The sequence below is a fragment of the Xenopus laevis genome, chromosome 9_10L (genome assembly GCF_017654675.1).
Source record: "Xenopus laevis strain J_2021 chromosome 9_10L, Xenopus_laevis_v10.1, whole genome shotgun sequence".
NCBI classification, from domain to species: Eukaryota; Metazoa; Chordata; class Amphibia; order Anura; family Pipidae; genus Xenopus; species Xenopus laevis.
This window is the reverse complement of record NC_054387.1, coordinates 29,469,227-29,482,205: the sequence shown is the minus strand read 5'-3', so window position 1 is coordinate 29,482,205 and position 12,979 is coordinate 29,469,227. Positions and strand designations below refer to the sequence as shown.

The 12,979-nt window shown below is 42.4% G+C and overlaps 1 long non-coding RNA gene across 9 annotated transcripts in view; it reads left to right on the top strand.

The window, feature by feature from the left end:
- Positions 1-12,979, top strand: part of LOC121397882 — a 122,802-nt gene that overhangs the window by 13,105 nt on the left and 96,718 nt on the right. For all 9 annotated transcript variants that reach the window (XR_005964008.1, XR_005964003.1, XR_005964009.1 and 6 more), the window contains one exon: positions 1,435-1,520. This is a non-coding gene — a long non-coding RNA (uncharacterized LOC121397882). The remainder of the gene's footprint in view (positions 1-1,434; positions 1,521-12,979) is intronic.

Below are 12,979 nucleotides of genomic sequence, written 5' to 3'. Positions count from 1 at the left end.
AACACTGGTAAACACACTTATTATCAATAGATAATTTATATCCAGACCAGGTAATCAGGAGGACATCTTGAGATATCTGATGAGGGGTTCCAATATTATGTTGAACAGTAGGAGTGAGAGAGACAAACCATGTCTAGTCCCTCTTTTTAGGATTACTCCTCATATTTCACCAGCTGCAATTATAATTGTTTTAGGAGCAGTTGAATAAAATCTATGAAAGGGCCTATAATTTAAAGGGTTCATAGAGAGTCGTTTAGATGTTTCCTACAGATCTTATCGAAGCGCCTTTACAGTGCCAATTATAACCAAGGCAGTTTTTTTTTTTACTTGTTTTGCAGTGTAGATAACCTTCATATTAGTTCTTCATCCCAGATATTCCTTTTACAAAGCTGCTTTGTTCAGGGAAGAACATTTATATATAAATGTCAGCACAAAAGAAAACTAAAAATAAACATTAAGAAACATGTTCTGCATTCTCTAATCAACCAGTGTTGCAGAAGATTTAGCGGTAGATTTTTCAAAATGTGAGATCAGAGCTCACCACAAAAAAACCCACCCACTTTCTTTTGATTCCTATGTGATTTTTAAGGAGCATATTTAATGGGTGAAAGTTGCAGTTCGCCTTTTGATAAATATACTTCTAAAAATCCCATCGGAATGACTAGAAAGGTGCTGAGTTTTCCTGTGGTGAGCTCTGATGTCACATAAAGGGGCCTGTCTATTATGCTGTGTAAATGTAGTCTTCCCAAAAAAGGTGATAAGGGTGAAGACACACATACTAGTAGCAGCTACTACATACTACATGTGTCTTAGCAGAGGCAAGTCTCAGTATTGTCTATGGCAGGGTATGTTTTTTGGCTTTTTGTAGCCACAAAAAGTAGCTACTACTAATTGCTCTGTGTGTTTTCACCCTAAACGTTATGTAAAATAAACAGCAAATTTCTGTACGCCTTCCAAATTCCGCATTTGAAGGCATTAGAAAAGTATAATGCTTGACAAGTGCACCATTTCCTTTTGATGTGTTGTGAATTTGAATGCCATTTCTTTGCTGTATTTTTACACAACATAGTAAATATTCCCCTTAGTGTCAGTCAATCGCTCAAGTGTCCATCGCTAATTGATGTGAAGGGGAGATGCTCTTCGTTAGAGAGGATCTGGATTATTGACTATAGATATTTTTTTCATTGTCCCTTTATTTGATAGGGCTGGCTTTTCTGGAAAAAAGAGAACTCTGCTCCCTGAATACCGAATAATCATCTTTTAGCTTGGGTAGGGAGTCATTAGAATTACCAGAGAGAGAGAGTCTGATAGTAATAAAGCAAGCGAGTCTTGTTTATAAAGTTCAAGAATGCCTTTGAAACGTACATTTTTTCTCATTTAGACCTGTTTTCCCAATAGCTTTTCTTGCTAACCCTTTTAAACTTTTTTTCCCAGATGCAACAATTTATTTTTTGTGGATGAAGAGTTATCTTCTATGAAAGAAATGCTGTCTTCCATCTCTGAAATAGTCATTTTATGAGGTAGGTCGGTCAGCTGACTTATTCATATCAGTCTGTAACCTATATGTTGCTTCTATACATAATTTTCAATAGTCTGGTTGGCTGTCTGTTTATGATTCAGCTGTTTTTGCAGGACATGACATGACGTGGGAGGGACTTATAATTGCACGTTGTCTGTGTTTCCATTTTTTTCCTGGCTTTCTTTACTGTATAGGGGAGCACTTGCTGCTTAAAGTGTGTGTCTCACACACTTCATGCAGTGCTTTCCAGAGGTTTTACATCATTCACATCAGTCCCTACCTCACAGGAGCTTACAGTCTAAGGATCCTATCACATATATACAGAGTAGGGTCAGATGTAGCATGTGGTTTGTCAATAGGAGTGAATAGAATTAACATGGATTGTGGTGTGAATGAATTGAATTGCATACTACTAGAAGAATCACTGAATGGTAGGGTGTTGCAGTCTAAAAGCAGACGTATTGCAAGGTGAGATCAAGCAAATAATGCTAAGGTCTTTTCTCCCATGGCATTTTGGCTCCCTACTTGCCTTTATACAGTACTTTCCAGAGATTTTACATCATTTACATCAGTCCCTGCCCCACGGGGGGAGCTTACAATCTAAGGATCCTATCCCATTCATACCCAGTGAGTTGTAGCGTGTGTATTGTATAAAGTATGATTGGAATCAATGTGGATGATGGAGCGAATAAACGATTGAATTTCATACTAGTAAAGAGAACTACTGAAGAAACCTACCTACTAAGGTGTTGCAGTCTAACAGCAGTAGTATTGGAAGGTGTATTTGAGGGTGAGAAGTAATGAAGTGGAATCAAGCACATAATGCTAAGGTCTTTTCGTCCGTGACATTTTGGATTGGCTTCCCACTTGGTTAAGCTTGGCTTATATCTCCAGCACGGACGCTCGCTAGCCTCACCTCAATGCTGTAATCTTAAAAGGCACTAGAATATCTGCACATTTATGGAAAACATATTTGCCACCAAATATTCATACTGTCAACCCAAGTTAACCCACCTCAGTAGGCTATACCACCACAGCATAAATATTCACTTTGTGGCATGATCACACAAAACCATAGCTCTGCCAGTCTCTGTTCTACAAAAAGCCAAGTGCCTATACTAATAACAAAATATATGTATTCCCCAGAAATAGATAGCTGAACTATTGAGTTTTTAGACTAAGTATCCTGTTTCTATTGAAAAGTGGCGTAAGCAAGTGGTAAAGTAAAGCATAAAGTAGCTATAGAGGAAGCTGATCCTAAACCTAGATGAAATATTTAAAGTGCAAATGGTCTCCATCTACCAGTAATTCATAACTTGAATTGGCCAGGATGGCTGTACAAAAATAAGCCGAGGTCCTTACAAACCAAGATTCCAAGGAGACCTAATATACAAGTAAATCTTGAAAATGTTGCCCAGAAATATAGCAACTGTGCTGGAAGGGGAGCTAATGAGGTGTCACTTAAAAAAATATCTGTGGCATCAGAGAGATGAAATCATCAGCAAGCAAAATGAAATTATCTCATGGAGTCATCACACACCACATATTTTTAGGCGCCCTGTCCTTCACCTAACACCTCAATTGCCTACACCTCCAAGTGCAGCATAAAAGAAAACCCCAAACTGAACAGTATAACATTCTTTTATTGCCCTGAACCCATAACTCATAAGTAAACAATATAAATTTTGTACAAAACGGAATACTACTTTCTACAATAAACCCAATCAGTACACACAATTTATTACCCTTTCAATAGTGCAGCTATGTTCTTAGCGTTTAAGGGTTAAAAGGCACTACTTTCTGTCCTCCACAAAGGGGTCAGCCATTTCACCCCACATTACACAGTCGAGACAGATGAGACAGTATCGAAGAGTACATCTTAGCTACTGGCTTGTAAGTGGGAATGAGTTTTTACCCTACAAAGTATATGATCATAAAAAAGTCCTACCTTCCTTTCTTCAGACATGTCATCATCATTTGTTCTAAGTTATCTGGCTTCCTCATTTTATTTCTATAGTGCCGTCACATTTTACGCAGTGCATTACACAGATTATACTTCATTCACATCTGTCCCTGCCCCACGGGAGCTTACAATCTAAGGATTCTATCACATTCATACCTAGTAGGGTCAGTTGTAGCATGTGGGTTGTATTAAGTAGTGATTGGAATCAATGTGGATGATGGAGTGAATGTTGTGCATGAACTAGAGAACTGCATACTAGTGAAAAAGCACAGAATGCCAAGGTGTTTAACTCATTGCATGTTAGGAGGGACATCCTGATTGGTAAAGCCTGGCTTTACCCCTCAATAGAGCAGTGATATCCCTCAGCCTTCATGCTCCGAACGAACAGGCACTACTGTCTGTCTTCCGTAACCAGGTATGCCTTCTTCCCCACATTACAGTCGAGCGTGCACTAACAGACGGGACAGTAGCGAAGAGCTTAGCTTCTGGCTTGTGAGTGTAAAGGGTTTTTACCTTACAAGGTATATCATGATTAAAAACAATCCTACCTTCCGTACTTCAGGCGTGCCATTCTGATTATTTTCCCATGTCTTCTGGCTTCCTTTTCTTATTTCTTTAGCGCCATCACATCATTTTCCTTTGTCTTCTGGCTTCCTTTTCTTATTTCTTTAGCGCCGTCACATTTTACGCAGTGCATTACACAATTATACTTCATTCACATCTGTCCCTGCCCCACGGGCATACAATCTAAGCTTCCTATCACATTCTCTCACAGTTAGGTCCGTTATATGTTTATCTTTTGGCTCAGACACACACTTTACGCAGTGGTTTCCAGCAAGTTTACATCATTCACATCAGTCCCTGCCCCACAGGGGGAGCTTACAATCTAAGGATTCTATCACAGTCATACCTAGTAGGGTCAGTTGTGGCGTGTGGGTTTTATAAAGTATTGATCAGAATCACTGTGGATCAGGCCCGGACTGACAATCTGTTAATTCGGGCATTTGCCCGACGGGCCGCTCTGTTCTTTTGTTTAACTGGGGCCGCTCTTGCACAGATCAGCTGTTTGTTTCCCCATGCAGCCACCCCCTCCCTCCTCTGCCTTGACTGAAGATAAGATAACGATCTGAAAAAAACCGGCACAAGAGTAGGCAGCCTGTGCCTGGGACTGTTGCACGGAGCTTGGGGGTGGAGTCCAAGAATTGAGCAGGAGCTTTCTAAAGAAATATTAGGGCATGATGTAGCTGGGCAGGTGGCAGGAGAGGCACAAAACATAGTAAGTCCACTCCCATATAACTTATTCTCCCCATATGTTGTCTCCCAGAGCATCTGGGGAGCCAGTGTGGAGAAATCTGTACAGAGCTGTGGGCAGGCTGCTTTGCGAGATGTCTGTGTGTTTGACTAGTGCTTCCCGGATGATGGAGTGAATGCTGTGTATGAACTACAGAACTGCATACTAGTGAAGAAGCACAGAATGCCAAGGTGTTTAACTCATTGCATGTTGGGAGGGACATCCTGATTGATAAAGCCTGGCTTTACCCCTCAATAGAGCAGTGATACCCCTCAGCCTTCATGGTCCGAGCGAACAGGCACTACTGTCTGTCTTCCGTAATGAGGTATGCCTTCTTCCCCACATTACAGTCGAGCGTGCACTAACAGACGGGACAGTAGCGAAGAGCTTAGCTTCTGGCTTGTGAGTGTAAAAGGGTTTTTACCTTACAAGGTATATAATCATTAAAAACAATCCTACCTTCCGTACTTCAGGCGTGCCATTCTGATTATTTTCCCATGTCTTCTGGCTTCCTTTTCTTATTTCTTTAGCGCCATCACATCATTTTCTTTGTCTTCTGGCTTCCTTTTCTTATTTCTTTAGCGCCGTCACATTTTACGCAGTGCATTACACAAATTATACTTCATTCACATCTGTCCCTGCCCCACGGGAGCGTACAATCTAAGCTTCCTATCACATTCACTCACAGTTAGGTCCGTTATATGTTTATCTTTTGGCTCACACACACACTTTACGCAGTGGTTTCCAGCAAGTTTACATCATTCACATCAGTCCCTGCCCCACAGGGGGAGCTTACAATCTAAGGATTCTATCACATTCATACCTAGTAGGGTCAGTATTGGCGTGTGGGTTGTATAAAGTATTGATCGGCATCACTGTGGATGATGGAGTGAATGCTGTGTATGAACTACAGAACTGCATACTAGTGAAGAAGCACAGAATGCCAAGGTGTTTAACTCATTGCATGTTGGGAGGGACATCCTGATTGATAAAGCCTGGCTTTACCCCTCAATAGAGCAGTGATACCCCTCAGCCTTCATGGTCCGAGCGAACAGGCACTACTGTCTGTCTTCCGTAATGAGGTATGCCTTCTTCCCCACATTACAGTCGAGCGTGCACTAACAGACGGGACAGTAGCGAAGAGCTTAGCTTCTGGCTTGTGAGTGTAAAAGGGTTTTTACCTTACAAGGTATATAATCATTAAAAACAATCCTACCTTCCGTACTTCAGGCGTGCCATTCTGATTATTTTCCCATGTCTTCTGGCTTCCTTTTCTTATTTCTTTAGCGCCATCACATCATTTTCTTTGTCTTCTGGCTTCCTTTTCTTATTTCTTTAGCGCCGTCACATTTTACGCAGTGCATTACACAAATTATACTTCATTCACATCTGTCCCTGCCCCACGGGAGCGTACAATCTAAGCTTCCTATCACATTCACTCACAGTTAGGTCCGTTATATGTTTATCTTTTGGCTCACACACACACTTTACGCAGTGGTTTCCAGCAAGTTTACATCATTCACATCAGTCCCTGCCCCACAGGGGGAGCTTACAATCTAAGGATTCTATCACATTCATACCTAGTAGGGTCAGTTGTGGCGTGTGGGTTGTATAAAGTATTGATCGGAATCAATGTGGATGATGGAGTGAATGCTGTGTATGAACTACAGAACTGCATACTAGTGAAGAAGCACAGAATGCCAAGGTGTTTAACTCATTGCATGTTGGGAGGGACATCCTGATTGATAAAGCCTGGCTTTACCCCTCAATAGAGCAGTGATACCCCTCAGCCTTCATGGTCCGAGCGAACAGGCACTACTGTCTGTCTTCCGTAATGAGGTATGCCTTCTTCCCCACATTACAGTCGAGCGTGCACTAACAGACGGGACAGTAGCGAAGAGCTTAGCTTCTGGCTTGTGAGTGTAAAAGGGTTTTTACCTTAAAAGGTATATAATCCATAAAAAAATCCTACCTTCCGTACTTCAGGCGTGCCATTCTGATTATTTTCCCATGTCTTCTGGCTTCCTTTTCTTATTTCTTTAGCGCCATCACATCATTTTCTTTGTCTTCTGGCTTCCTTTTCTTATTTCTTTAGCGCCGTCACATTTTACGCAGTGCATTACACAAATTATACTTCATTCACATCTGTCCCTGCCCCACGGGAGCGTACAATCTAAGCTTCCTATCACATTCACTCACAGTTAGGTCCGTTATATGTTTATCTTTTGGCTCACACACACACTTTACGCAGTGGTTTCCAGCAAGTTTACATCATTCACATCAGTCCCTGCCCCACAGGGGGAGCTTACAATCTAAGGATTCTATCACATTCATACCTAGTAGGGTCAGTATTGGCGTGTGGGTTGTATAAAGTATTGATCGGCATCACTGTGGATGATGGAGTGAATGCTGTGTATGAACTACAGAACTGCATACTAGTGAAGAAGCACAGAATGCCAAGGTGTTTAACTCATTGCATGTTGGGAGGGACATCCTGATTGATAAAGCCTGGCTTTACCCCTCAATAGAGCAGTGATACCCCTCAGCCTTCATGGTCCGAGCGAACAGGCACTACTGTCTGTCTTCCGTAATGAGGTATGCCTTCTTCCCCACATTACAGTCGAGCGTGCACTAACAGACGGGACAGTAGCGAAGAGCTTAGCTTCTGGCTTGTGAGTGTAAAAGGGTTTTTACCTTAAAAGGTATATAATCCATAAAAAAATCCTACCTTCCGTACTTCAGGCGTGCCATTCTGATTATTTTCCCATGTCTTCTGGCTTCCTTTTCTTATTTCTTTAGCGCCATCACATCATTTTCTTTGTCTTCTGGCTTCCTTTTCTTATTTCTTTAGCGCCGTCACATTTTACGCAGTGCATTACACAAATTATACTTCATTCACATCTGTCCCTGCCCCACGGGAGCGTACAATCTAAGCTTCCTATCACATTCACTCACAGTTAGGTCCGTTATATGTTTATCTTTTGGCTCACACACACACTTTACGCAGTGGTTTCCAGCAAGTTTACATCATTCACATCAGTCCCTGCCCCACAGGGGGAGCTTACAATCTAAGGATTCTATCACATTCATACCTAGTAGGGTCAGTATTGGCGTGTGGGTTGTATAAAGTATTGATCGGAATCAATGTGGATGATGGAGTGAATGCTGTGTATGAACTACAGAACTGCATACTAGTGAAGAAGCACAGAATGCCAAGGTGTTTAACTCATTGCATGTTGGGAGGGACATCCTGATTGATAAAGCCTGGCTTTACCCCTCAATAGAGCAGTGATACCCCTCAGCCTTCATGGTCCGAGCGAACAGGCACTACTGTCTGTCTTCCGTAATGAGGTATGCCTTCTTCCCCACATTACAGTCGAGCGTGCACTAACAGACGGGACAGTAGCGAAGAGCTTAGCTTCTGGCTTGTGAGTGTAAAAGGGTTTTTACCTTACAAGGTATATAATCATTAAAAACAATCCTACCTTCCGTACTTCAGGCGTGCCATTCTGATTATTTTCCCATGTCTTCTGGCTTCCTTTTCTTATTTCTTTAGCGCCATCACATCATTTTCTTTGTCTTCTGGCTTCCTTTTCTTATTTCTTTAGCGCCGTCACATTTTACGCAGTGCATTACACAAATTATACTTCATTCACATCTGTCCCTGCCCCACGGGAGCGTACAATCTAAGCTTCCTATCACATTCACTCACAGTTAGGTCCGTTATATGTTTATCTTTTGGCTCACACACACACTTTACGCAGTGGTTTCCAGCAAGTTTACATCATTCACATCAGTCCCTGCCCCACAGGGGGAGCTTACAATCTAAGGATTCTATCACATTCATACCTAGTAGGGTCAGTTGTGGCGTGTGGGTTGTATAAAGTATTGATCGGAATCAATGTGGATGATGGAGTGAATGCTGTGTATGAACTACAGAACTGCATACTAGTGAAGAAGCACAGAATGCCAAGGTGTTTAACTCATTGCATGTTGGGAGGGACATCCTGATTGATAAAGCCTGGCTTTACCCCTCAATAGAGCAGTGATACCCCTCAGCCTTCATGGTCCGAGCGAACAGGCACTACTGTCTGTCTTCCGTAATGAGGTATGCCTTCTTCCCCACATTACAGTCGAGCGTGCACTAACAGACGGGACAGTAGCGAAGAGCTTAGCTTCTGGCTTGTGAGTGTAAAAGGGTTTTTACCTTAAAAGGTATATAATCCATGAAAAAAATCCTACCTTCCGTACTTCAGGCGTGCCATTCTGATTATTTTCCCATGTCTTCTGGCTTCCTTTTCTTATTTCTTTAGCGCCATCACATCATTTTCTTTGTCTTCTGGCTTCCTTTTCTTATTTCTTTAGCGCCGTCACATTTTACGCAGTGCATTACACAAATTATACTTCATTCACATCTGTCCCTGCCCCACGGGAGCGTACAATCTAAGCTTCCTATCACATTCACTCACAGTTAGGTCCGTTATATGTTTATCTTTTGGCTCACACACACACTTTACGCAGTGGTTTCCAGCAAGTTTACATCATTCACATCAGTCCCTGCCCCACAGGGGGAGCTTACAATCTAAGGATTCTATCACATTCATACCTAGTAGGGTCAGTATTGGCGTGTGGGTTGTATAAAGTATTGATCGGAATCAATGTGGATGATGGAGTGAATGCTGTGTATGAACTACAGAACTGCATACTAGTGAAGAAGCACAGAATGCCAAGGTGTTTAACTCATTGCATGTTGGGAGGGACATCCTGATTGATAAAGCCTGGCTTTACCCCTCAATAGAGCAGTGATACCCCTCAGCCTTCATGGTCCGAGCGAACAGGCACTACTGTCTGTCTTCCGTAATGAGGTATGCCTTCTTCCCCACATTACAGTCGAGCGTGCACTAACAGACGGGACAGTAGCGAAGAGCTTAGCTTCTGGCTTGTGAGTGTAAAAGGGTTTTTACCTTAAAAGGTATATAATCCATAAAAAAATCCTACCTTCCGTACTTCAGGCGTGCCATTCTGATTATTTTCCCATGTCTTCTGGCTTCCTTTTCTTATTTCTTTAGCGCCATCACATCATTTTCTTTGTCTTCTGGCTTCCTTTTCTTATTTCTTTAGCGCCGTCACATTTTACGCAGTGCATTACACAAATTATACTTCATTCACATCTGTCCCTGCCCCACGGGAGCGTACAATCTAAGCTTCCTATCACATTCACTCACAGTTAGGTCCGTTATATGTTTATCTTTTGGCTCACACACACACTTTACGCAGTGGTTTCCAGCAAGTTTACATCATTCACATCAGTCCCTGCCCCACAGGGGGAGCTTACAATCTAAGGATTCTATCACATTCATACCTAGTAGGGTCAGTATTGGCGTGTGGGTTGTATAAAGTATTGATCGGAATCACTGTGGATGATGGAGTGAATGCTGTGTATGAACTACAGAACTGCATACTAGTGAAGAAGCACAGAATGCCAAGGTGTTTAACTCATTGCATGTTGGGAGGGACATCCTGATTGATAAAGCCTGGCTTTACCCCTCAATAGAGCAGTGATACCCCTCAGCCTTCATGGTCCGAGCGAACAGGCACTACTGTCTGTCTTCCGTAATGAGGTATGCCTTCTTCCCCACATTACAGTCGAGCGTGCACTAACAGACGGGACAGTAGCGAAGAGCTTAGCTTCTGGCTTGTGAGTGTAAAAGGGTTTTTACCTTAAAAGGTATATAATCCATAAAAAAATCCTACCTTCCGTACTTCAGGCGTGCCATTCTGATTATTTTCCCATGTCTTCTGGCTTCCTTTTCTTATTTCTTTAGCGCCATCACATCATTTTCTTTGTCTTCTGGCTTCCTTTTCTTATTTCTTTAGCGCCGTCACATTTTACGCAGTGCATTACACAAATTATACTTCATTCACATCTGTCCCTGCCCCACGGGAGCGTACAATCTAAGCTTCCTATCACATTCACTCACAGTTAGGTCCGTTATATGTTTATCTTTTGGCTCACACACACACTTTACGCAGTGGTTTCCAGCAAGTTTACATCATTCACATCAGTCCCTGCCCCACAGGGGGAGCTTACAATCTAAGGATTCTATCACATTCATACCTAGTAGGGTCAGTATTGGCGTGTGGGTTGTATAAAGTATTGATCGGAATCACTGTGGATGATGGAGTGAATGCTGTGTATGAACTACAGAACTGCATACTAGTGAAGAAGCACAGAATGCCAAGGTGTTTAACTCATTGCATGTTGGGAGGGACATCCTGATTGATAAAGCCTGGCTTTACCCCTCAATAGAGCAGTGATACCCCTCAGCCTTCATGGTCCGAGCGAACAGGCACTACTGTCTGTCTTCCGTAATGAGGTATGCCTTCTTCCCCACATTACAGTCGAGCGTGCACTAACAGACGGGACAGTAGCGAAGAGCTTAGCTTCTGGCTTGTGAGTGTAAAAGGGTTTTTACCTTAAAAGGTATATAATCCATAAAAAAAATCCTACCTTCCGTACTTCAGGCGTGCCATTCTGATTATTTTCCCATGTCTTCTGGCTTCCTTTTCTTATTTCTTTAGCGCCATCACATCATTTTCTTTGTCTTCTGGCTTCCTTTTCTTATTTCTTTAGCGCCGTCACATTTTACGCAGTGCATTACACAAATTATACTTCATTCACATCTGTCCCTGCCCCACGGGAGCGTACAATCTAAGCTTCCTATCACATTCTCTCACAGTTAGGTCCGTTATATGTTTATCTTTTGGCTCACACACACACTTTACGCAGTGGTTTCCAGCAAGTTTACATCATTCACATCAGTCCCTGCCCCACAGGGGGAGCTTACAATCTAAGGATTCTATCACATTCATACCTAGTAGGGTCAGTATTGGCGTGTGGGTTGTATAAAGTATTGATCGGAATCAATGTGGATGATGGAGTGAATGCTGTGTATGAACTACAGAACTGCATACTAGTGAAGAAGCACAGAATGCCAAGGTGTTTAACTCATTGCATGTTGGGAGGGACATCCTGATTGATAAAGCCTGGCTTTACCCCTCAATAGAGCAGTGATACCCCTCAGCCTTCATGGTCCGAGCGAACAGGCACTACTGTCTGTCTTCCGTAATGAGGTATGCCTTCTTCCCCACATTACAGTCGAGCGTGCACTAACAGACGGGACAGTAGCGAAGAGCTTAGCTTCTGGCTTGTGAGTGTAAAAGGGTTTTTACCTTAAAAGGTATATAATCCATTAAAAAAATCCTACCTTCCGTACTTCAGGCGTGCCATTCTGATTATTTTCCCATGTCTTCTGGCTTCCTTTTCTTATTTCTTTAGCGCCATCACATCATTTTCTTTGTCTTCTGGCTTCCTTTTCTTATTTCTTTAGCGCCGTCACATTTTACGCAGTGCATTACACAAATTATACTTCATTCACATCTGTCCCTGCCCCACGGGAGCGTACAATCTAAGCTTCCTATCACATTCACTCACAGTTAGGTCCGTTATATGTTTATCTTTTGGCTCACACACACACTTTACGCAGTGGTTTCCAGCAAGTTTACATCATTCACATCAGTCCCTGCCCCACAGGGGGAGCTTACAATCTAAGGATTCTATCACATTCATACCTAGTAGGGTCAGTATTGGCGTGTGGGTTGTATAAAGTATTGATCGGAATCACTGTGGATGATGGAGTGAATGCTGTGTATGAACTACAGAACTGCATACTAGTGAAGAAGCACAGAATGCCAAGGTGTTTAACTCATTGCATGTTGGGAGGGACATCCTGATTGATAAAGCCTGGCTTTACCCCTCAATAGAGCAGTGATACCCCTCAGCCTTCATGGTCCGAGCGAACAGGCACTACTGTCTGTCTTCCGTAATGAGGTATGCCTTCTTCCCCACATTACAGTCGAGCGTGCACTAACAGACGGGACAGTAGCGAAGAGCTTAGCTTCTGGCTTGTGAGTGTAAAAGGGTTTTTACCTTAAAAGGTATATAATCCATAAAAAAATCCTACCTTCCGTACTTCAGGCGTGCCATTCTGATTATTTTCCCATGTCTTCTGGCTTCCTTTTCTTATTTCTTTAGCGCCATCACATCATTTTCTTTGTCTTCTGGCTTCCTTTTCTTATTTCTTTAGCGCCGTCACATTTTACGCAGTGCATTACACAAATTATACTTCATTCACATCTGTCCCTG